Source organism: Bacillus rossius, chromosome 2 (genome assembly GCF_032445375.1).
Source record: "Bacillus rossius redtenbacheri isolate Brsri chromosome 2, Brsri_v3, whole genome shotgun sequence".
In the NCBI taxonomy this organism is placed as follows: Eukaryota; Metazoa; Arthropoda; class Insecta; order Phasmatodea; family Bacillidae; genus Bacillus; species Bacillus rossius.
In genome coordinates this window covers 23,424,900-23,450,203 of record NC_086331.1, presented here as the reverse complement: position 1 = coordinate 23,450,203, position 25,304 = coordinate 23,424,900, and the positions used below count along the sequence as shown (strand labels likewise).

Sequence of the window (25,304 nt, the reverse complement as noted above, 5' to 3'; positions counted from 1 at the left end):
CATACATTTCCATGCTGTAACAAACATATCTGTTTAAAAAATTAAACAAAATATATAAAACAACACAACTATTTTCTTTTACGGATGTCACATTCCCGTTATACATTTTTTACATATGGTCCGTGAACCTACGGATAACATTTTGCCATCACGAATCACTCATTTCAAGGGGGGGGGGGGGGGGGGGGGGGATTCGAATAGAGTAATGCATTTCTATTTTAATATTAAGTTTAAAAAATTACTATTTATAAATGGATACCTAAAGATTTTTTTTTCAGTCTAGGTAACAAACAAACGTATCAAAAATATACAATGTTAATTTCATTGGAAACAAATTGTCGGACGACCCAAAAATCCTGCATACGTCCCCATTAGTCTCTATTTCCAAAAAATATAAAAAGTAGGCTGTATCGTCGCTTCCTTTTTTTCTAAAAGGTTATAACATTAATTATATAAGAATTGTAGAATATATGGGTTCTATGAGTGATTTTTTCACGAAATAATAAGTTGCGATACAAACAGATGTTAATGAAACCGTTGGTTGTGATTCAGTTTTTTTCTAAATACTTCGGTTACCACTGGCGGATCCAGTGCGGCATAACCCCCCCCCCCCCTCCTTTTTTAATAATGAATAGTTATGAAATGTTCTTCTAATACCTTATCAGATCACAGTTTACCAAACTTACTCTTACTTCAGTATTATTTTACTGCAGTGATCTACACAACAGAACGTTTTTGAACCCCAAATAAAATGTACTAAATATTTCAATTCTAAATGTACTAAAATTTAAATAGAAAACTTAATTTGGCCCTCCCCTGACCTTCATTCTGGATTCGTCCTTGTTCATTACAAATGATAGTGGATTATAGTCTATTAGAATGTGGCGATGAGGTCATGGCTGTGAAAGGTTTTCAAAGAAATAAAACAAGCATATCTAACATAGGAGTCATTGTTTTAAAACTACTGTGGCTTCATGGTGGAAAATCAACAGCTGAAGAAGTGAAAACTACTTTTCAGCATTGTCAGTGTTCGAATTCATGTGGACAGGTGTATCCACCCAATTCAAATCTTTAACGTTTTACACAAACTATCAATTGAACTGCTCCCATGGTTTCAAGAAATATCCAAATAATAGATCTGGAGATTTGTTTTCTTAATAGAAGTTCGTGTAGTTAGGTGGCGAAACTATCACTATAGTTAGGCTTGCCAGATATCTGAAATGTTCAACCGGGACACCGGAATGGTCCCCAGCGTCGAGGGTGTTCAAGGCGGGTTATTTAGGGTGTTTTAGAGGATAGTTCATTCTCAATGCTGTGACTCTCTCCTGGCGCTAAAGCTACACCCCTTAGAGCCCAATATTGAACTCACCCGGACAGCCTCTCGCATCACGCATGGTCACGATTGGCGAGACAAGACGATACGATGACAAGATTATTTATTAGCAGGGGCAGGCATTTTTCGCGAAAAGATCTGAACACTTATTAGACTGCAACAAGGTATACCCGCACCTGTGGTTTCTTCCTTGTGATTGTCGGCCGTCTGCGAGAGAAGTCGTTGCCTTATTTGAACGAGCCACTCAGGACGCGTTTACATCCGCACTGAATCACTGTGATTGTTGTTGTTACAATCGAAATGCACCTGGGAGAAACTCTCCCAATCACGAAACACAGACGATGCTACAGTGTTTTAACTTTCATCTAGTCCCGAAATCTTTTCGCGGAATCTGCATGCCCCTAGCTATTAGCAGACCTTCACTCTTCTATAGTTATCACTAGAGACTTGCAAAATTCGCGGATTCATTCGGTGATAGGCTAGAATTCAAACACATATACCTCTTAGATAATTTTGCTATTGGCTTACTGTTCATCTGGACGAATCTCAACCAGTTATAAACCCTCAACCAAAGAAGGATCGAATCACAGACAAACCAGCTGAGACGACTTACAAGTCGGCAGCTAATGAACTTGCGTTATTTGCCCGAGTGTATAGGGGTATGTGCAGTCTATCCTGAAGGCCATCGACATCGCGAATTTGGCAGGTCTCTAGTTATCACTTTTCATACAGCACAGAAATAAACGGCAAAGTAATTATCCTAAATAATCCTTAACAGTTAATTTTTTTTATCTTTTTTTGGTCATCTATAAAATCAAATTTAATTTTTACCAGGACGCGAAGTAAAATCGGCCGGGACCCCGGGATTTTGTCTGAAAACCGGGACTGTCCCGGTCGAACCGGGGCGTCTGGCAAGCGCAATTATTATGGTCCGTGCTGGGAATACCCACAAGCTGCTGAGCACACGAACTGTTTCGCTGCATGCTGCGCGTGACTCGGTCGGGGAAGAGGCTCCGAATTGCACGTTGCGTGCGTTTCCCTGGCGGCGGGCGGCGCGAATAGCAAATGAGCGTGCTCTGCGCAGATGACAGGCCTGCCAGCCAGCCGGCCGCCTCCAGCACTGGGAGACGTGGCGCTAATGTCTCGCGAATCAGGCGTCACGCAAAACCCAACCCCCGGTTCATCCGTAATATATTCATTTATGTTGCACCTCAAGGTTAAAGTCTTACTCTGTTGCGGTGCAGCGGGCGACATCATCGCAACCTCCCAAAGTAAGATTTCACTATGTGATCATTTGAGAACTTTAAAGAAATTATATCTTAAATTTGAAAAAAAAATAATAATAAACAGGCGTGCATACTAATTAAATAGCTTTTTGACTGAAGCCACCCGAAAACTGCTCCAGGCAGTCAAAACACGGGCAATATATAAAGGGTATCTATCCTATAAGGGCGTCTCATACTAAAAATGCAGTGTTCAGTGTTTAAATACTGTTATATACGCCTTTTATAGGATTAGCACTGTCGTTTTTTGCAACAAAAATATTTTGTCAATACTATTTTTTGTTGACAACTGATACATTATCTCGCTGTCCAAATTAACCCATTAATCAGCGAAAGAAAAAATTTCTTTTAAAATATTAAGTCACTTCATGGCTATAAAAAAAAAATTTGGCAATGAAAACAGCATACTTTGTAGCGTGTTGACAAAATTAAAACATTGTGTAGTGGTAAAAATTTTTTCAGTACTATAGGAAAATAACCTAAAATTTTGAAATTAAAATTACGAACGCATAAAATGCGAATACTGTAGTTCATCAAAAGAGACACGCCTTATGATATTTTTTTTACCATAATTTGCACTCAATAACTTTTTGGTGAAGCCTTAAATATTTTGCATCACTTACATTATTTGCGTGAATGTTTTTCAAAAACCCTTCGGAGTTGGACAGAGGCCAATCGAGAAAGTTGTTCAGAATGAGTTAGGTTAAATGAGTTTTTAAAGGAAGCATCAGTTCGAATGCTTTACTACTTGCTAGACCGTAGCCGTTAAAAATTACGACTCGTTGCGTGCGCGCTGCGTTTTGTTAAAATAAAATATATTGAGTGCTTTTTTTGAGGAGAAAAAAAGGCCAGGTTAACCTTGTCGGTAAGGAGTTCTGTTCTTTTAAGTGTATCAAGTGACCGATAAAACAAATACAAAATACTAACGCTGTTTCCTTTGCTAAGTGAGTTTTTCTTATCTAATAAAGAATACAACACAAACGTTAAAGGGAAGATATAGGAACCGAGATACGCCAGACTGGATTCAACAGATGTTTATGCCTTGAAATTTTTGATAATTTTATATTGAACATTTTTCTTCATTAAACCACAGATCACACTTAAAGAGGTTTATAAAGACCAAATACAGTCTAATTTAAAGTGTCATTACGTTGAAGTCATTCTAAAAAAATATTACATACTAATTGACAATGACCTCACAGTGTAAATTATTTGTAACAGCTACTCATTATTTACGTCACGAAAGCCATTAAATTATATACTATACTTAAACGAAGCCAAATGTTGAAATTCAAACGATAAAAACAATATTACTGCTTAAAAACTGTTTAAACCAAGATGGCGTATTTCAGATCCTATCTCTTCAGTATTGTACGAAAGTTGAAAAAAATGATAATAATTTTGGTAAATGCATAAAGTAATCACGCGTAATTTATTTGTGTTTAAGGAAATACTAAAAACATTACATTTTATCACGAGGGTTGAAATAGGTTGCAGCACCAAACGACTTCGGTGAGGAAACCAGGTGAATGTACATATGACTGTCAGAGGTAGAAAGTTGTTATTTATGCATGTGTAAATACGAATCGTAGCAGTTTCCTGTCGTGTTGGGGACGTATACGGTGTGTTGGTTTGCATGATTGTGGTGGTTCGTGCCATTTTTTTGTCCTTCGCTATATTAGTTTTAGGTAGAACGATAGTGTCAACAACAATAAAGGAACAAGAATGTTCGGACTTGGCCGGCGAAGAATGCTTCGTGCAGGGTCGTTACCACAACGCAGAAATACCATACCGCCGAATGTCAAAATTGACCACAACGCCGAAATACCATAACGCCGAATGTCAAAATTGACCACAACGCCGACAGCTAGAAAACTGCTGTGTACCACAACGCCAAATTAACAACTGAATGAATTTGTGTGTGTTTCTTAAATGTACCTTAACGCCGAAATACTACAATCAAACATAACCTTACCTAACCTAACCTAGCGTAATATAACCTAACCTAACTTTACCCAGCCTATCATAGCCTAGCCTAACCAAGCCTAACCTAGCCTAGTGTAACCTAACCTAGTATAACCTAACCTAGTCTAACCTAACCTAACCTTTGTGGAAGTCCTGCAATGACATTTTTCGGCGTTAGTGTATTTCGGCGTTGTGGTAATTCGGCGTTGTGAGCAGTTTTCTAGCTGTCGGCGTTGTGGTCAATTAGGCATTTCGGCGTTGTGGTATTTCGGCGTTGTGGTGCGTCCCCCTTCGGGGTGAATCTCCGACAATGTTCGTCCTCGACTCCCGAAGCTACAAGAAATACGGAAAGGTCCGTAGTTAAAGAACAGATTTATGTGTTTTATAACTGTAGAACAGATATCCGCAAATATACTATAAGCTCTAGCACTTTTGTTTTCCGTGCAACTTACGGGCATTGCTAGTTTGTGATGAAAACTTTAGCGCCGCGGTGGTTTGTCAGGACGTCGAACCGACGCGACGCGACAAGAGTTCACGACCGCCCCAGCACACGGGTCTGACGCCATCGGTCAATCCAGTTCATCTCAGACTCCACGCGATGGTTCATGGAAAAAGGGGGGGGGGGGGGGTTGGGAGAAGAAGAGAGGCTCTTCTACGCACCTCGGGGACCGTCTTCAGAATGTAATGCCGCATTGTTCGATGTTCGAATTGCGCGTTGGTCAGTTCGTGATCGTGTAATTAGTAGAGCCGTGTATTTTTCGTGAAAACATTTCTAGACCAGCTGGTGTCAAAACACTGTAGCACCGTCTGTGCTCCGTGGCTGGTTGAGTTTTTTTTTCAGATGCAAGTCTACTGTCGGCACACGAATCGCAGTCGTTCTGTGCTGAAGCCAACACGTCCTGATTAGCCCGGTCAAATAGGGCAAAACCTTCTCTAGCAGACAGATGCCAATCGCAAGGAAACAATCGCTAACGCGGACATAACCTTTTGAAGTCGAATGAGCGGTGTAATTTATTCGTGAAAAATACCTGCCCCTAGTAATTGTTAGTTAGACACCTTAAAAATTGAACGTTATCATTTGTAGAAACGCTAAAATGCATATCATTGTCAATTTGAATGGCGTTCTCATTGTTTTGCTGATAGAGACCGGAAAAATTCGCTTATTCGTTTCGCTATAGGCTGTGCGCCGATTCTGCTATTGGCTCACAGTTTATTCTCTCGGCCACCGAGAGACCATCAACCAAGAAAGCATCGAATCAGAGGCTAACCCAGTCTCACAAGTCAGCAGCCAATGAGCCGGTGACGTTTTCCCGAATAAGCAGATGATGGTGGAAGCTAGTCTAAAGGTTATTGAACCCGAATTTCTCCAGTCCATAATCACTGGGTCACGGTTCAGTGCAAGTATTATAAGTAGGGACCGGAAAAATTCGCGGGTTCAATGACCTGCAGGATGAACTCCATAGTTCTACCTACACTCGGTCAAATGTCACCCACTCATTGGCTGCTGTCTTGTGAGACGTCCCAACGTAGTAGCCTGTGATTCGATACAGCTTTGGTCGGGCGTTTCTCATTGGCCCAGAGTCATCCAGGTGAGTTGTGAGCCAATAGCAGAGGCAGCACTGTTGTATTTGAGCCTATCGCGAAATGAATTCGCGAATTTTTCCGGTCTCTAATTATAAGCAATGTTTACAGTCTGATTGTCTGACGCTTGAATAACGAGTACAAAGTCTGTCCCTTACCATTTCTTACATTTTGACTCCTCGTGATCATTGTTTGAAATTGCTGGACACACGCAGGATACTATACTAACCGCACGTAGAACGCCGAGCCCCCTACTCGCCATCTTGCCGTGAGCGGCAGCGCGAACAATAGCTAGTTACCCCTTGGTAGACACCCCTCTGTAAGCATTTCTACTCTTTAATAGAGACACTTTTTGGTATCGAGTAGTTTTATTTCCATTCCAATACTTTTTACTCGATACTTTTCGATCAATACCCATTAAGGTACTTTTTGGCAGGTATCGTATCGAATAAACTTTTCAAAAATATTTTTGGTAAATTTGGTTCGAACTTATTCCAAAAATGGCTGGATGGTCAGTTCTCTTTTAATGCCCTAATATGTTTTATTTATTATTGAGATAGTGAGTGAGTTAGGCGTAAACATGTACAGTGCTTCGTTCGGTTACAGTGTCATGATTGCTTGACCCTAGATTCAAATATACTTATTTTCAGGATCTCAGAGCTTGTGCGCTGGCTGGCATAGTTTTACTTATCTCTTTAGTAATTTCGTGTTGTGTTGTGTTTTGTATATCTTTTTATTGGTTTGTAACTGAGATTTGTGATGAAAAATTGACTAATTTATAGCTAATCTTGTTATTTATTATTTAACATAAAAAATATATGTTTAGTATTAAGAAAAATATCGATACGTCAAGGAATCGATACTTTTCATTCGATACTACTTACAAGTACAATATCGATATTTTTCATTCCATGTCGTGTCCCTACTCCTACAAGCAGCCGTGAAGTATTCTTTCCAAGACCGTTATCCCCACTCTCGAGTGCTTAGAGGCTGGGCATCTAGTTACCATCCGCCTGGATGTTGACAACTCATCTGTACTAGTGATGTGTAGTTCGTGAACGAATCTTTGAGCGCACGGAATCGTGGGATTCGTTCGCGACGTAAAGAATCGGTTCTTTGAGAGTCGATTCCTTTAAAGAGTGGCCCGAGTCGGAAGAACGTAAAACGCAGAGAGAACGGGAAGAGTCCCGGCCTCGCAACCAATCTGATTCGTTCGTGAAATGACTCGTGGCGTCGGGAGTCAGAGGAATCAGTAACCACAGCGTGCGCGTATTTACAAGAGCAAACGATACTTGATCAAAGAAAATACAAGGAAAGTATCTACACCTGACAATTTCAACTGTTGCGTAGTGGTTTAGAATTTCTTTTTCACATACACAAACTTTAGGAATAAAAAAACTACCAAACCTTGCGAACTAAAAATAACAGAGATAGTAACAACAAATGTGCTTTACACTTACCATTTTTACGTTTATTACTTAACATTGATTATACTGGATTTCTAGAACGGTCCTAAAACCAGATTGTTTAGTTGTGACTTATAGGTTTATTAAATGGCAAATAAATATCATATAGAGAGAAAAATAACATGTAAAAATAAGTTTATTTAACACAGGTTTTTATATTATTCAAAATTTTAATATTAAATTGTCGTCAGTCGTCGAACTTATTATGTGAATATTGATATATAATTGTGCAAACAGTCGCTAATGCCATTATCTAATGTAATCATGTTTGACCCGTTAACTCGGCCGGAGAACTAAAGGTACAAATTTTTATTCTCGGCCGAGTCGGAAATTTTTCACTTTAGGAAAATTTTCCACCTAGGTCCAGGACTGGTTGTTGCGCTTTCATTTCACGGAAAGCAATAATAAACCATCCGTTAATCAACCTGCCATAAAATAAACCCAGGTACACCGCGGCTTCCCACCGCGACGTTACCTTACCTGGGATAATCGTGCTCGGACACTAGTATGAAGGAAACGTCATCAATGCGATCGTATTGGTAAATACTTCCGGATTATAAATGTATCGCTGCAGGAAACATTCGCTGCGATGAACAGTTAATATTTTTGTAACCGTCAGTATGCAGCAACACGTCTGGAATTTCAGATATCCGAGCCGTCCAGATTACGATAACCAGCCCCGCGATAGCTAAACAGGCCAGCAGCAAAGACGTAAATAATACTCGAAAGGGCGAACGAGTTACGACTCCAGATAACAGCCGGATCCCACGCTCCGAATCAGAACTGAAAGAACGAAATGAACGAATCTTTCGAACGAATCATTTCACGGAACTGGTTCAAATGGATCGATTCTGTAAAAAAAATCGTTCTGCCCATCACAAAGTAATCTGTACAAGTTGTACCCAGACTGTTTCCTGCTTGCAGCCAGTATCAGCTATCAGTCGACTGGAAATCTGAGATCACATGGTTGGTGTGACTTCCTGCAAACAGAGGAGAAGGGGGGGACCTCTTCTCCACACCGAGCTTAATGCCTGACAACACGTCACGTGACGCTAAGCGATATCGTTTGAAATAAAGCATAAGATCTAAACACATAACGACAAAGTTTAGAAAAAAAAAAAGGGGGTTGTCTGTAAAGTCGGTTTACGGACGATAATTTTACGTGATAACGTCATAAGAAAACATTGAATAATTGCATACTTTTTAATTTTCAAATATTATTTACAGTTTTTGCAAATTTAACTTAAATTATTTGTTTAAATATAATCACGAACAATTAGTTATAGAAATAAACTGAAATCAAATCAATGTCAATAAATTGTTCATTTGAAATGACGAAATTGGACAAATAAATCAAATTTTTTAAATTGCTGCTTTTAAAAAGCCCGCCTTAACCTGTTTGATATTATAGAAGATTTTCTCTCACGGTGGTTGGCCGGTTCTTGCACGCTCGGCTCAGGCGGTACGTGACAATGAGTCATGCTTTTTCGTGCGTGCAGCCGGCGTTCATCGATTTATAAGACGTTATCGCGTCAAAAACTTATTTTCACGTCGCGTTTAAAAGTGGCGCGTGATAAAATATCTATGTTAAGTCATGTTGCAGTTAGAGCTCATTTTTTGAAAAAAACGGGAATTTATTTCTAAAGGTAGGCCCATTCCAGTTCTTACAAAATAGCACTCAAAGACTAAAACGTGTATCACTTCCACAGTGATAGTTAACGAAACAACAAAATGGTTATGTGGTTGCAAATATGGGTGTAAAACTTTCAAAATAATCGTTAGTTTGCACGGAAACTGTGTATTTCTACACTATTGTTGAATTTCTAGAATATCAACCTACATTTGGTGTTCAAATACATGATGATGTGGTAATTTTATACAAGGAATATTGCCTGACAGGCACACAATGATAACAGTGGGTAAATTTATACTTGCCAATAGCATTGAATATATATAACTTATAGAAGTCGCGAGGGGATAGGATTTATTATTCCAATTTTAGGATCCAAAACTGAGGTAGTTGTTAGCTCCGCCGCTAGACAGCTCTTCTTTCCACAAGAGGGTACTCGTAGTTACCAGCTTCCACGCCAGAGCGCTGTAGCGTCGCTTTTTTCAAGGTCGTGCGCGTAATTCTCTGTTTCACTCTATCGAGAGGCGGTGCCCTTTGTTGAAATCCGAGCGCTTAGATACCGGCGGGCGCAACTGAATTGGACGAGTACGGCCACCGAAAAAAAAAAAAAAAAGTGCGGTTAAAAGATGCCAACATCAAAAATTAAGTTTTAATAATAAGAAAACTACAGAAAGTTCTTAAAGCGTATCAGATTGGAATGTACAGTATAGTGTACATTCCCACTGACATTCGTAGTTCAGAATTTATAAAATGTTGTGTTAACGGAGTGGCACATTGAGTAAAATGGCAAAACATAATTTGGAATAATTCTTGACAACGTTGAATGATTTTGGTAGCTATGAAACAACTATGGCTGCGATGACTGTTCAAACGCGTGCACGTGTTGTTATTAGTAACTAAAACTAATGGTATGATGTCATACTTTGTGGCTATGCAGTTTATAATTTTTTTAACATAAGATGAAGCATTTTTACATAATGTTTTGGTTGTTTCGTAATTCAAAATAAATAATCTTAAACGTTATATGGTGAATATTCCCAGTAGCGAATGACCACAAAAAAAAAATCAATTTTGCCAACATAGATCTGAAAAGTTAACGATTTACTATGTTAAGTTGCTTATAAATAACGCACATTTCCCGGATCTCCAAAGAAAATAAGAGTGTTTGTTATAGCATTGAGGTTAGATACACAAGTTAAGCCCGGGCTACATTCGCAATAGCAAGCAAACAGCACAGACGCACAGAAGTTCAACATACACTATTAGATATGAGCTGCCACATTGGCAAATAGCACGCGCACAGAAAAATAGCACAGGATCGGCGCACAGAATGTTCATTAACTTTTAACTTTTAGGTTATTTTCTGTGCGCGACCATGGTGGTAGCCAATCAGCAAACAGTTTAAGTACTACTCGAGTGGGCTTATAAAAGAACAATTGTCACGAAAGTATTGGTGCTCTTGACTTGAGTAGTTTGTTATTGTTTTCAAACACGCGATAACATAAAAATGGAAGGCACATTTGATAGCTTTTTGATAGTTGTAATAGAAAGTAAAAATATTTTGTATGACAGGGGATCCGCAGGATAAAAAAATGAAGAAGCTAAATTAAATGCTTGGAAGTCTGTGTCTGAATGTGTTAAAGAAGCCGGATTTGAAATAAACAGTGATATATATTTTTGAATGCTCATTGTGTTTTGTACGTTAACTTTGAAATATTTAAAATATTTCTGGGTTTAACGAAAACCGTACCACAATAACAACACACGAATCTAAACAAACGTCACGTATGCCAACTTCAGTGACCAAAATTGTGAACGGGAGTTTTACATTTAAAAAACTTTTTTGAATGCTTCCGGTATTATTTTGTGTTGTGTTGTGCGTGAATGTAGCATCAAGCTCTGTGCTATCTCTGTGCGTGTGTGCTATCTGTGTGCTGTTTGCGTGCTATTGCGAATGTATCCCGGCCTTTATGCTCGTAAAAACGATGCGCAAGTATTTTGAATACAAATATATTTTCTTTTAATAACCGAAAGGTAAATATTATTTCCATGAAATATAATACAATTCTTTAAACACAGACAACATATAAGAGCTATTTTTTGTTTATTATTCCATCTGGCGTGATAAATATTATATTTTAAAAACTGTTTGTGGATTTTTAATATAAAATAAATATTTATTTATGACATCAATTTAAGTTGTTCAAAAAATTCACTTTGGTATGAATTAAACCAAATTCATGTTATCCAGGGCACAAAATTAGAAACTACCAAAAAAGATTATTTACATTGCTGTTTTGTGTAAATCTGTGCACGGACTTAGTAAGTGACATATTTATAATTCCTCATTTTAGCAACCCATTTTAACACAAGAGAAAAATGATTTTATACTAAAAAATTATTATTTTAAACCATTAATTAGCAGGAAACATGTATGAATAATCTATTTAAATTTGCATTTGAACAGTGAATATTATTTTGCAATAATACATATTTTTATCATCGTATATTACTGATGAAAAGTTTGTATTTCCATCTAATCAGAAGTATTATGACACAGTTAATTAAATTGCTTTACAAGTTTTTATTCACATGAAAATCATTAAAAATTGGTTGGGAAGTTATATAAATATACAAAAACAAATCATTATACATACAATTTTATTATCTTAGTGGATTTAAATTAATGGTGTCCCAGTGACTACTGCGAAGAAAAAAGTCTTGCGAAAGGTTTCCTCGTAATTGAAATTCGTCAAAAAAAACTATCTCTCATTTTTGGTGACATTTCTGACAAGTGGTACGATGAAATTTGAGACTGGCAAATGAATGTTGTGAAGCAATAAACAAAATATCACATTCGTGAACTACAAATGCATAATTGTTTTTATTTTATAATAAAAGTGTATCTAATAACCCGTGGCTTTGCTCACGTAATTTCCGGGTATTGCTGATATTCTACCATTTTAAGAAAATATGTATTAAATTTCAAAGATTTTTGAAGAATTATACACAAAGAACTGTCAAGTATAGAACATATTTAATAAATAAAAATATTTTTACGACTTATTTTTAATTGGTTTAGCGTAAGTCTATTTTAACTTTTATTTAAAATTAAGTACCTACCTTATTTTCTATCTCCCGGTTTAGTGACTTTGAGAATATATTTTTCCTTGATGAAATCTTAACTCTTTTCCATCTGACGAAGAAGCCAATTAAAAAATAAACTAAGACTCGCGCACTTATTGTATGTTAAGACTGCCATCGTTTTAAATTACTGCAATTTTTTTAGTTATAGTCATGCTTAGTATAATAACATAATATGCCTTATTACGCAAACATTTCAGTATTCATGAAACCAATGCATTTTTATTTGAAATGTAGAGCAGTTACCAAATTTCATCTCGCATATTGATCTTTTGGTATGGCTAGTATTACTTCAACTAATTTGTTGAATTTTCACTGATGCACTGTTTTCCCTTTTCTATGTGATTTAGAAAATATAGCAATATACGTAAACCAATTAAACCAAAATCATCCTGAATTTTTTTTACCGAAAAAAGTTAATTACAAAAAATTTTAATGTGCGTATTTTAATATTGAATTTATATATATATCTTGCCAATACTGATTTAGTGGGTTACATTTTTTTTTATTTTTAAAAATAATATCTACCCCTTTTACTACTTAATAGATAACATTGAATAAGAGAAGGTTGTTTAAGGTATGTTGATTTTCCTTGCCAATATCTAAAAGTAAATTTGTACAAACGCGAAATATAGTTTAAATAAGTATTTTACTTTTAAAATAAAACCATATTTTGAACGTAACACTGACTATTGGCCCAATACAAAGTTTTAATAGCTAATTTTCACTTCACTCGGGTACAGAATCCCATCATTCAGTGATTTCCGTGGCTAGCTTCTTTTGGGATTTCATCATTCTCAAACGACGGTAAGGGAAGCTCCTCTTCAAGGTCGCCTAACGATGCTGATAAGACCTGCCGGGTAATTTGAATCGTTGGTCTGGGATTTTCGAGGGGGGTGGGGGAAGTGAAGGATGATGTCACGACTGGCTGGTTAACCTAGTTCTGCCAAATACCGCCAGGGGCGTATACGGCCGATACCCAGCGATGAAAGCGATCGCAGCGGCGGAGCTTGGAACTACAACAATTCTTCTGAGAAACCGGGCAGAAAATTTAACCTGGGCTCGCGACTTCTATACATTATATATATTCAATGCCAATAGTGTTTTAAAATGCATACAATTTGTGTAAAACTATACTCACTCTGTTGGTATATTATTAATGACAATGTAGCATATTATTTTACTTTATGTTAATGCAAACTTACTAGGACATTGTGGGTGTAAAACTGTCAGTAGAATATTTAATTTGCACGGCAATAGCGTATTTGTACACCAATGTTGATTTTTTAGAATATCAACTAACATTAGGTGTATGATTATGATTACATGATGTGGTAGTAATTTTGCACACATATACAAACTTTAGGTTTATTTTGTTTCGAACCACACGACAAAAATATAAAAATACACAAACACCCATTGTGCAAATTTACACAACTATCTCCAGTTTAGTTTTCAAGATTGTAATGTTGGCCATGTATATATTTTTTTCAACAGAAACTCATATTTGGATAAAACATTGTTTTTGCGACTTAAATCATTTCCACAATTTGCGAAAACAACATGGGATTTATCGTTATCACATAACATCAATCGCACTGAAAATGTTTGGACGACTATGATAAAATTTCAGCTTCGTGAACAGCACAGACACGGCTTAGAAGAAAAACAAAAATTAAAAAATTAGAGGTAGGGGAGGACGGGGCAAGTTGACGAGCGGGGCAAGACGACGAATGACTTAGTTCCACGTCATGTTACTAGATAGCACCACCTAACAGACACTACTAGCGCTCCACACTGGTGGGCACTAAAGAATCGCACAGTGAAGCCGCTGCCACCATTTAGTTGTTTGTTAGATGATGTTCGTACATTTGGTCTGACGTATTGTAATTTTCAAGAACTTCGAAGTAATATATCATGGACAAACAGGTAAGATATTTGGTTATTCAATGCCACACATTATTACCTTAGACAATATACTTTTCTTAACCACTATATATTGTTAACCTTTTATATTTTTTCCTAGCGAAAAAATCCAATACTAATAACATTGCTGATCGGGGCAAGTTGACTGGGGCAAGATGACGACTCGTCATCTTGCCCCAAGTGCTTTTTTACAGTTGTTTTTTAATTGTTCATGCCCTACAGGCTTTCATTAAACAAAAATTCTAATTAAAAAGTATTTAGCCTACCTAATTGTATTTTCTTCCTAGGAAATGCCTATTCATGGTGGAAGATTTCGAGAAGTTTTCACTGAAGAGCAGCTAGAATATTTAAGGAACTACTCGACAGCAATGGATAACATGTTTTTTGGGATGACAAAGCATCAATGTAGAAAACTTGTGTTTTACTTTGCAGAATATAGTGGAATTTCGCATCCGTTCAATGTGGAGACCAGGATGGCAGGTGAGGATTGGTTGGCTAGTTTTATGAAAAAATGTAAGTTCAGTTTTCGGAGACCAGAGGAAACATCCATTGCCAGAGCAATGGGCTTTAACAAGCCAAATGTTGACAAGTTTTTCTTAATTTTGAAATAAGTGCGGGAAAAACATAGATTTCCAGCTTCTGCCATTTACAATGCAGATGAATCTGCACTTTCCACTGTATCTAATAGGCTACCAAAGGTTATTTCACCCACAGGAAGTAAGAGTGTTTCCAAGATCGTTTCGGCAGAGAGAGGAAAAAATGTTACTATTATTTGTTGCATTAATGCTTGCGGATATTACCTGCCCCCTTTTTTGGTTTTCGCAAGAAAACGGATGCGACCTGAACTTGTGGAAAGAGCCCCTCCGGGAACCGTTGGACATTGCAGTGATAATGGTTGGAGCAATGGAGAAATATTTGTGTTGTTTTTGAAACATTTCGAACTACATGTGAAACCAACCAGTGAATTTCACGTGCTGTTGCTTGTTGACAACCATAAAACACACGTAACACTGGAGGCTATAAACTTTTGCCGGGAAAATCACATCGTTATGGTCGGATTTCCACCCCACACTACCCATCGTCTTCAAATGCTGGATGTTTCCTTTTTTGGGCCATTAAAAACCTATTACAGTCAAGCTTGTGACAACTTAATGGTCACTAATCCAGCGCAAGCCATAACTGACAAAAAAAAATTGGTGAGCTACTAAGCACTGCTTATTTAAAAGCAGCTACAGTCGGTAATGCAGTCAATGGGTTCCGAGAATGTGGAATTGAGCCTTATGATCCCCTTGTGTTTACTGAGCATGATTTAGCTGCAGCGAACCCCACCGATCATGATCTTGCTATGGAAAAAGCAGTTAATGAACATCAGGCAGAGAAAACTGAAGAACCAGAACCTTCAAGAAATGCTACTTCCATTGAGCCAGGACCATTAAGAAATACTACTCCCATTGAGCCAGGACCTTCAAGAAATGACATTTCCATTAAACCAGGATCTTCAAGAAATATTTCTCCGATTGAGCCAGGACCTTCAATAAATACTTCTCCCGCAGCTTCCATTGAGCCAGGACCTTCAAGAAATTCTACTCCCGTTGAGCCAGGAATTTCAAGAAATGCTACTCTCATTAAGATAGGGCCTATAAGAAATGCTACTCCTGTTGAGCCAAAACTGTGCCGAAGTGTTTTCGATTTCAAACCATTACCTAAAGAAAGATCATATGTGAGAAAAAGGATAAGTCATAAGCAATGTGCAAGTGTCATCACAAGCTCACCAATGAAAACGATGCTGGTTCAGAGAAAAGCTCAGAGGATAGAACAAGAACGTTTGAAGCAATAAAGACATGAGTCTTGAGATGCAAAAAAAGGAACTGTTACTAAGAAACTGAAGTTCGATTCTCGAGAAAAATCCAAGAAGCTCCAACTTTCGCCAGGCATGACTTCAGCTCAAATATCCGAAGTGCAGTGTCTTGTGTGTGATGAGATTTATGTCGACCCTCCATCAGAAGATTGGATCGAGTGTTGCAAATGCCACATATGGTGGCATGAGGACTGCTCGAACTTTGAAGGAGGAAAATTTGTTTGCGATTATTGTTTATAAAAACACCAACTCTGAATTAGTTATGTAAGTTAACTATTAATTGTAATTTTCAACAAACCAAGCCTTTAATAATATGCCATATATGTAAAAAAAAGCATGTAACAATGTTAAATTAGTTAATTTACATTAGTTTGCATTCTAAGAATAAATATGTTTCAACTTGTGCAGAAATGTCATCTTACCCCGTAGTCAAAGTCATCTTGCCCCGGTAACGGGGCAAGATGGCACATTTGCATTATATTTTTAAAAGGGCAGAATTTTGGAGATAATATAGAAATATAGATTTTTCCATGTAGTTACACCACGACAAAAGACTATTCTAATCGTGTGTGGAAAGAAGGAAATCGTATTTCCAAAATTAAAATTATAAAAAATGACGAACTCTTAACATCGCCAACTTGCCCCGTCCTCCCCTACATTGTTAGCCAAATAATTTATATAACTTGTTTCATAGCAAAACAAGAATTGCCGTTCAGGTGTCATGATGAAAATGCGCATTTCCTTAATCGAGGAAATTACGTAGAACTAATAAGTTTGCTAAAGAAGTTTGATGACACTTTTTTTTCTCTTTCCTCTAAGAGAACACATGTACTTGAACAACAAATTTAAAAAAAAAGTTTGCCTTCCGTGGCACCTACCAGATGGAATTACAACGGCCGATTACTTAGTTGAGACTTTGTTTTTGAAAACAAACAGGAACTTCTACATTAGTTGGGTAAGTATAATTTTGATACCAACTTTCTGCTTCACTTTTGACGTGACGTCTAATAAATCGATGAACGCCGGATGCACGCACGAACGAAAAGTGTACCGTTACGCACATTGTTCCGTTACGCTGTGTCCCGTTACGCTCAACGCTTGCGCCGCACCGACAGAAGTGAAAACTTAAAACTTTGTTTATAAATGTGTAATATGAAATAATTTCTACGTCAAATGTACGTAAGAAAATTAATCTGATTGATTACTAGTATAATTTCAAGTATTTATTCTTTTATTATTAAAAAAGTAGCATTGTAGTTATGTTAGATATTTGATTACACTTTATTTATATGAAAACTTGTTCATAATTATATTTAAACGAAAAGTTAATGTGGTTTTCATTGCTTATTACAACAGTTTCGGAAATAAAGGTTAATTATTCTTGCATTTTAAAAATCTGATTACTAGTATAATTTCAAGTATTTATTCTTTTATTATTAAAATAAAAATGATTCAATTTTATTCATAAAAGTATGCAATCATTTCATCAATGTTTTGTTATGACGTTGTCACGTTAACCTATCGTCCGTAAACCGACTTTACAGACAACCAATTTTTCTTTGTTGTAAAAATACAGAGGAAGGGATTTGACATTGGTTACTGCACCCAAATAACAAAACAATGTCAGCAACTTCTTGAGAAATGTTGTGGTAGTTTTTATGATTTCTGGTGCGAAATTAAGGATCTATTTGGTAGCTTGACAGAAATTTGTCAGCAAAAAAAAAAAAAAAGACAACGTATTGTTAACATTTCGGATGGCAAAAAAGTTTGTTACAGACGTTTATATTTAGTAATCATAGACTCAACTAAAGAATAACTACGTCAAATATTTGGCGATATTGGCAGCCTCTACTTCATTGTTCCACTCTATTTCAAACAGCTTTCGCTTTATTCGCAATCATTTGTGGAAAAACTGTTTCAATCCTTGAAATTCTCTCATAAGTAGCTCTTTCACTATGCCAGTCTGAGAAGCGAACTTTCCGTGATGTATTATTCAACAGAATTTCATAATAATAGCGTGGCCGAAATAAATAAATACCTGTAGGTACTTGAATAATTTGCACAAAACTGTTTCCGTAGCATGACAACCTTTTGTTTAGTATTGACGATTCCAACCACTGGTTCATCTGCATTCGTTCATTCCTTTGTTTATTTTGCTTGTTTTAGTCGAATGCTGTTTGAGTTAATTATAAGGAATAAAATGGTACTAACAATAAAATATGAAATAACACAACACTTACAAAATTAAATACATAAACAATTATTTTCTCCTTCGTAAATTCGGCCATGATGTTTATAGCTTGACTCTATCGTGCGAACAAAATAAACAAATGAAAATAATATACCTACGGTACAATCTAGCCAACACACATTATCTTATTTATTACGCTAAGTTCTCAAATGACGACGTAGTAGGACGTTTAGAGCTTGTGATTGGCCAAACCTCCGTTTTAACAATAACATAGTACTAACAAAGAGTCAAACCTGGAGTAAACTCTACTTAACAGTAATACCGGGCCTGTGTAGATGCTTATCGTAATGAACGATTGTAGCTAGTTAGTTTGAATTAAGTGAAATTCAACTGTTATGTATAATACTGTGCTGTGATAGTGAAATACTTATGTTGAATGTGTCCGGGCCTTTAACCTGGCCAAACGTTCAAATAATTTCACAATATTTCTAATGCAGCAAACCTAACCTAATCAATCGTTAAAATAGTAAACTACTAGAGGAAACGCAATGTTTATTTACATAACGATTATAAAACTTGTCAGGAGGTAAGAAAAAGCATTAGCTGAGAAGCAAAAGAAGTTCTGCTAAATAATGGACGACGTGAGGTACCCACACTGTGACGTCACTGTGTCACGTGATACACTTAAAGAGGGGAGGAACTGTGGGACACAAAACAGTTGCTGCATTAATGCTGCATATGGCCGCAAGGATTATAATAATTTTACATCTAAATTTTGTTCATATTTGTTCTATTTTCAAGCACTTATTTTATGAAAAAAGTTTACAATTTATTTATTTCAAACTATACACTGAATTGACTATTTCTGTACATTAAGGTCACCTTAATAATGAAAATATTCGTTCAAGCGGTTAAATAATGGTGCAATAATGTTCCGTCCCTCTATGCAAGCGTTCATGTTTAACGCCTGATATCTTTTCACGCCTTAAAAAAAGGTAAAAAATATGGAAAATTAAAGTTCGCACGGACGTAGGAAAAGTTCAAATCCCAGCGCACGTGCTTGTGTGCTCGAAACACTTTCTCGCTGCATATTACGGAAAAGTAGATTGCGGCGGTAAATTTTTAAAATAACGAATACCGTCCCATTGCTTTTACTTTCACATCGAAAAGGAAAGGAAAAAAAACACGAAGATAACTTAGTTCAGTGGGCCTAGAACAGAAGGCCCACCCCGAAACATGTGTCGTTCCGATTCGTAAGTGCCACGATAACTGTAAGTCAAACAATATACACAACCTACGTTTTCAGGTACAATATCCTTCGCAATAATCTCAGCAATAGTACCACAAAAGCAGTGTGAATGACGTAAACTTTAAATGATATTACTTTGAACCGACCTCCAGTAGACGAGTGCCCATCCAGACGAAACTCTGGATCCGCCACTGTCTACAACATGAAAAGTCCTCGTGTCCGAGAATATTTACAAAAATATATTGATATATTTTTCATGTTTTTACGGGATATTAACATTTAGGTGAAGTAAAATTAAACACTATCTACAGGTAATATTAAAACCGTGTGTTTGTACGGGCAGCATAAACCTAACTACCGGTACTATCTAATTAGATGTCAAAAATTGAACAAATAAGTTGGCAAAGTTGGTACTTATTAATTTTCCTAAATCCAATCTTACAGTGCATAAGCGTATAAAAACACAAATCATGAAATTTGTAAACGTCAACACTTGCAACACGGTCTAAGTGCGGTCGGTAACCTTGAAAAGTAGCGGGTTTTATTCTCGTAAAAATATAGATGAAGAAAAAGGTATTTCTGAGTTCACTGTTACAGTGATTTTAATTATTATTTTCATTTCATATTTTGCTCGTTTTTAATGTCTTTATCTCACAATTTCCCTAGACTTCATCACCCTACCCACTGGTACGTATTTCAGAATCCATTAGTTATTCAAAAACGCAGTTGTGTGGCGGAAATCCAGATACATTAAAAGTACTGATAAATACAATTTCTAGAATTTATTTTTTGTGGAAAAGCCACGACTCTTCTATATTATCTTATTACCAAATTATGGGCGTGCCTGCAAATGCACAAATCTAATTTATAGTAACATATACGCTTATCAGTAAACAAAACCTGAGCAGACAACATATTTGAGTTAGCAGAAGTTGCCTCGATACCGAATGAGTCTGAATTCGACCGACGAACTTCAGTTGCAGGTTCATCACGACAAAATAATTTGAAACCATATACGACTTAAACATAGCCCAGACGCTCAGATGGGGGGAGGGGGGGGGGAGGAAACCAAACTGGCAAAGTAATTTTTACTTTATATACTTACTTAAATATCGTTGTTTTATAACAAAAAAAAATGTTTGGGGGAAGATTAACTGAATTATTTGTACTGAAAGATACCTACATGTATATTGTCATATATATATAAACTATTATTTTTCGCGTACTATCCAACTTATCAATTCATTTACAATCTAAGTTGAATAAAAAATCATTGGAATAGTGGAATTAATATGGGGTGGCGATATGAGGTGTTGGAAAGGTTTTGATTTGGTTGGTTTGAAAAAAAATTGGGGGGGGGGGGGGGGAAGCCAGTTCTTGCCCCGGGTGGAAACAAGTCTTAGTTACGTCCCTAGTACTTAGTACCAAAAGTCTTAGACATGTTTTCAACTTATTTTGTCGTGATTAACCTGCAGCCGAAGTTCGTCTAACGAATTCAGACTCAACCTGTACAACTGAAGAAGGCTTATTCAAGAGATGCGAGTCAAAATTATATTCAAATATGTGGGACGGGAGCTGTTCAAGCCATTACTTTACTGATTCGGCTTTGATAATATATATTTTGCCATAAAATAAATTTATTTCAGTTTTTAGGCTAACTTCAGTGCTGTAGGCTAAAGGCGTTAGGGTTTTCTGGGTTATTTACTGACGATTTATTTTGGAGTACACAATTTTTTAGTAATCTTTCAACAGTTAATCGACACGTAAATACTGCAACATTTCCGCACAGGAAATAAATAATGGTAACTATGCGACCTACTTCGACGCATAGAAATCGTAATTTCAATCCTCTCCACGAAATTAAATAAATCTGGCCGTTTGGTTTTTTTTTCTCGTTTGGTGTGGATTAGAGATGGATCGTAAAATCACAAACATGTGATTCAGTCACAGACAACAAGCAATTGCATTCACGGTCTGTGCTTTTTCGCGCAAAGTATCTGTGATCTGACTGGCAATATCATGCGACGCGACTAGCACTCTAGCCGATATGGAAACTGCGATTGCTCCTATAACCACCAATAACTGAGGAGCTTTCTTTTAACTGTGAATGCTTCCAAACAACCAATAACACCGCACCTTCTTTTTTTTTTTTTTTTTTTTACCGTGGGCTGCAAATGTTTTTACTTTGTAAACACATTGAAGGGAAGCCTCTTTTTCACAGACGAGAGAGCCAAACTCCCGATCGTGCATCTTCGGTTTTTTTTTTTTGTTCATTGTAACTCATGATAACTAATGGTCAGTTAGGTTAGGTTAGCCACATTATTAATACTTTAAAACATTGTGGACGGTTGATTTGGTTGGGATAGCTACATTAAAGATATGAGATAGAACGGAAAAAAAAGCGAGCATGAACTTCGGGTAACTTCGGGTGTGGCTCTCTCGTTTGTGAAATGAAGGCTTCCCCACGTTGAAGCGCCTGATAGAAGAACTAAACGCCAATAGTTCTTGACTGACCGATAGAGCGCAGCTCCTGTTCCCACGCCAGTAAATACAAACTTTTGGTATCCAGTGATAGAACTATTTTACTTGTAAATTACGGATGTAATACGTCCTCTTTTCTGAAGTAATTATTTTGCATTATAAAGCTATGGTAATTGCTGACGCAACATTTCCGACGTCTTATTTTGTGAACACTATGTAAAAATAATGATTTTTCTCGGCACCATTTGAATTTTATTTTTGTAACAAACTTTTGTTTGCAGCATACTTTAATTATTTTAGTTATTATCAATGTATTAAATTGTATCTTTGTTAACATGTTTTGAAACGACTCGCAATTATATAGTTACGACACTAGCACATGCAGTTTAATCGATTAATTTCAGCCAACAAGACGTGCTTGGATAACAGCTAGAAAAACCGATAATTAAAAAGAACAATTACATGTTAGACTTTGTAGCATCTCTACTGTACCGTGGAAAATAATAGCGTAGGCTTGCACAAACGCGTCCTTCCCGCCACGCTATCCATACATAGTTATAATACGAAGAAACAAGTAAACTATCGAACTCTTTGTTTCAAAGCCTCTTACTGCACCAGTAAAATTCAATAAGGATTTTGTCCACAACAACTCTTTCAACCCAGCTTATATTATATAAACGACTGCATAAAAATAAAAGAATTAATTCAAATTTTTTCAATCACCGAACCAACACGTGTTTTTTTTTTTTTTTATAATTTCGCCTTTTAAGATTCTTTTATTTTTTGCAACTATTGTTTTAGGCTATATCACCAACACATTTTACAATAAAATTTACGTATGTAATTAAAGACTAAATTCATTCAACTTGTTAAATGTACTTACCCGCGCTTTTTTCTTAACTTCTTTATTTTCAGTAAACTTGAACACATGCACTTTAGATCCATCACTATAATTCCTGCGGCAGTTAGTAACACAGCACTTACAAACCATATCGAATCACGCCAAATATATTGTTTACACTTGATACAAAACAGCCCGCACCACATAAACACAACCCGATTGCCGGCCATAACAGAACGACCAGTGTTACCAACCATAGCACACACAATTTGGGTACACTCACGTTCTCGGTTCGGGTGTCATGCAGATACATACTAAAAGAAAAAGCATGTAAACAAAATATTGCGGTCTTATTTAATACCAATATCATATACACTGTTCTGTTAAATATTATTATAGCGCGACAACATAAAGTTTACAGTTTAAATGCATTATTTGCTCTACTGCTAAGTTCCGTGCGTAGCATTCTAAATGCACGGTTAGATAGTTGCCGGATGACGAAAAGGGTGGGAAAAGTGTAAACGCTGAATATTACCCTATTTTAGCCTCTGTGAAATATTGCATTTTCAAGTTAAAAGATTGGAGTAAAATTATTGTAATTATTACTTGTAGACTAATATAAATAAGGCGACTTAAATTTGAGTTGTGTTTTAATAGTGTAGCCGAGACTGTTTTCAATTAGAGATATCCGTGATCTTGTTATTGCAGCCCTACTGTTTACTTGATACTAGCTGCAACTTGATAGTGTGGTTCTCCAGATATCCTTAGGAATATAGCGTAACAGAGGCTGTTTTCAAAAAGGTAGAAGTTTCATGTCAGTGCGTTACGACCAGGCCTAACACTGATTTCTACCCTAACTGATTTTCCATTCCAAATGAATAATATTGTTAAATAATTTTGGCAGTTAATTTCTTCTTTTTCCTAAATCGGGTACATTTGCATACCCAAGTGTCTCTTCTCAGGTACTGGGTACAGACATAGTAATTTTGGTACGTGTATTCGAATTCGGGTACGTCTGGCAACACTGAATTAAACAATGGAACTGCAGCTGTTTTTCCTACTCGTGACGTCATAAGATGAATACACTGGTTCTCATCCGAAAATCAAATAGTCGAGCGTGGCTACTACTTAATTAAGTAATTGCTTGGAAATGTCACGAACCGTTGGCACTGCTGTTCAAAAAGCCAACCTTTCTGGAGCAGTTGGTTGCACGCTTGCTTTCGGATCGAGGGTTTGTAGGGTTTAAGTTCCGGGTAAAGCGTGGGACCAAACATATAACAATCTATAAACATTAGGTCGGGGTAAGGCATGGGTGAATATTGGCTAAAGAACTAACAGTTTTTAGTAAATTAATCTTGTCAAAAATTATTCACTAATAATGGTTTTATTCTTGTGGAAAATTTTCCTCCTATGTTCAGGACTGAGGTGTTGGTTATCGTGCTCCTTCACCTTCATACTGCGAAAAGCAACGGTGACATATCTCACCATGGCATAGATGACTGAAGATTCAAGCAACCTATTAACTAGAATTTATTTCACTATATATGCCTATATTTTGTAATAATGTTCTTTACCGAGTTATGTGGTAAAACATTGGACTCGCTCTTGGAATGGACCCGGGTTCGCATACCGGTCCGGCCATCATGATTTCGGCTTTCCATGTCACCCTGTGTCACTCGGCTTCCCAGTGTCACTCCTGGCGAAATGTGGTATGGTTCTTAACTGTGCTAAGGCTATCGTTAAAAAAAAAGGGGGGGGGGGGGTCCTGTAGGGGAGGGGGCTCGGGCGCCAGCCTCCCCCTCCCTAATTTTCCGTTTGAGTTTCGAGGATTTTTTTTTAAGTTAATTTTCTTTATGTGCATTGAGGGTGAAATTTTTGTGTGCAACGGAAATGCACCGGTCTGCGTGCACACCAGCTTGAAATGTAATGCGCGTGCACCTTTCTGCTATATACCCACAAGCCGACCGCATGTGGCGGTATTAACTTGTATACATGCTTTTTCATGAGCATCGGGGGACGTACCAAGCGTATCGGTGTGCCAGACAAATCTTTGTGACAGCAAACATTTCTGGAATACATTCCATAAACTTTAATATTCACGTAAAGAAATAAGAGCAGCTTTAAGATTACGTTGTAAAGCTGGAATTACACCATTAATAAAACACGATACTTCAAATTTTATATCATCTCGTCAGTTTGGCATCGTAGTTTGAGGTTCCTGAGTCCGAAGCCCGTCAGTGGGGAATGCTTTCGTACTAACATATTATGACATATTAAGCACTATATTTAAGAAAATTATTTTTTAACTTGTTATTTTTAACCAATTTTTATGACAATATTTATTACATAGCTTAAC

General features: G+C 36.9%; 1 protein-coding gene across 9 annotated transcripts in view; it reads right to left on the bottom strand.

Moving 5' to 3' along the window:
• The window catches only part of LOC134529175 (uncharacterized), a 646,085-nt gene extending 622,890 nt beyond the window's left edge, over positions 1-23,195 (bottom strand). For 8 of the 9 annotated variants that reach the window (XM_063363001.1, XM_063363007.1, XM_063363008.1 and 5 more), the window contains exon 1: positions 22,991-23,175. The gene's annotated coding sequence lies outside the window, so the exon portion shown is untranslated. Of the gene's footprint in view, positions 1-22,990 lie in introns of all 9 variants that reach the window. The other variant, XM_063363010.1, reaches the window with a different exon arrangement.
• Positions 23,196-25,304: the final 2,109 nt, after the last annotated feature.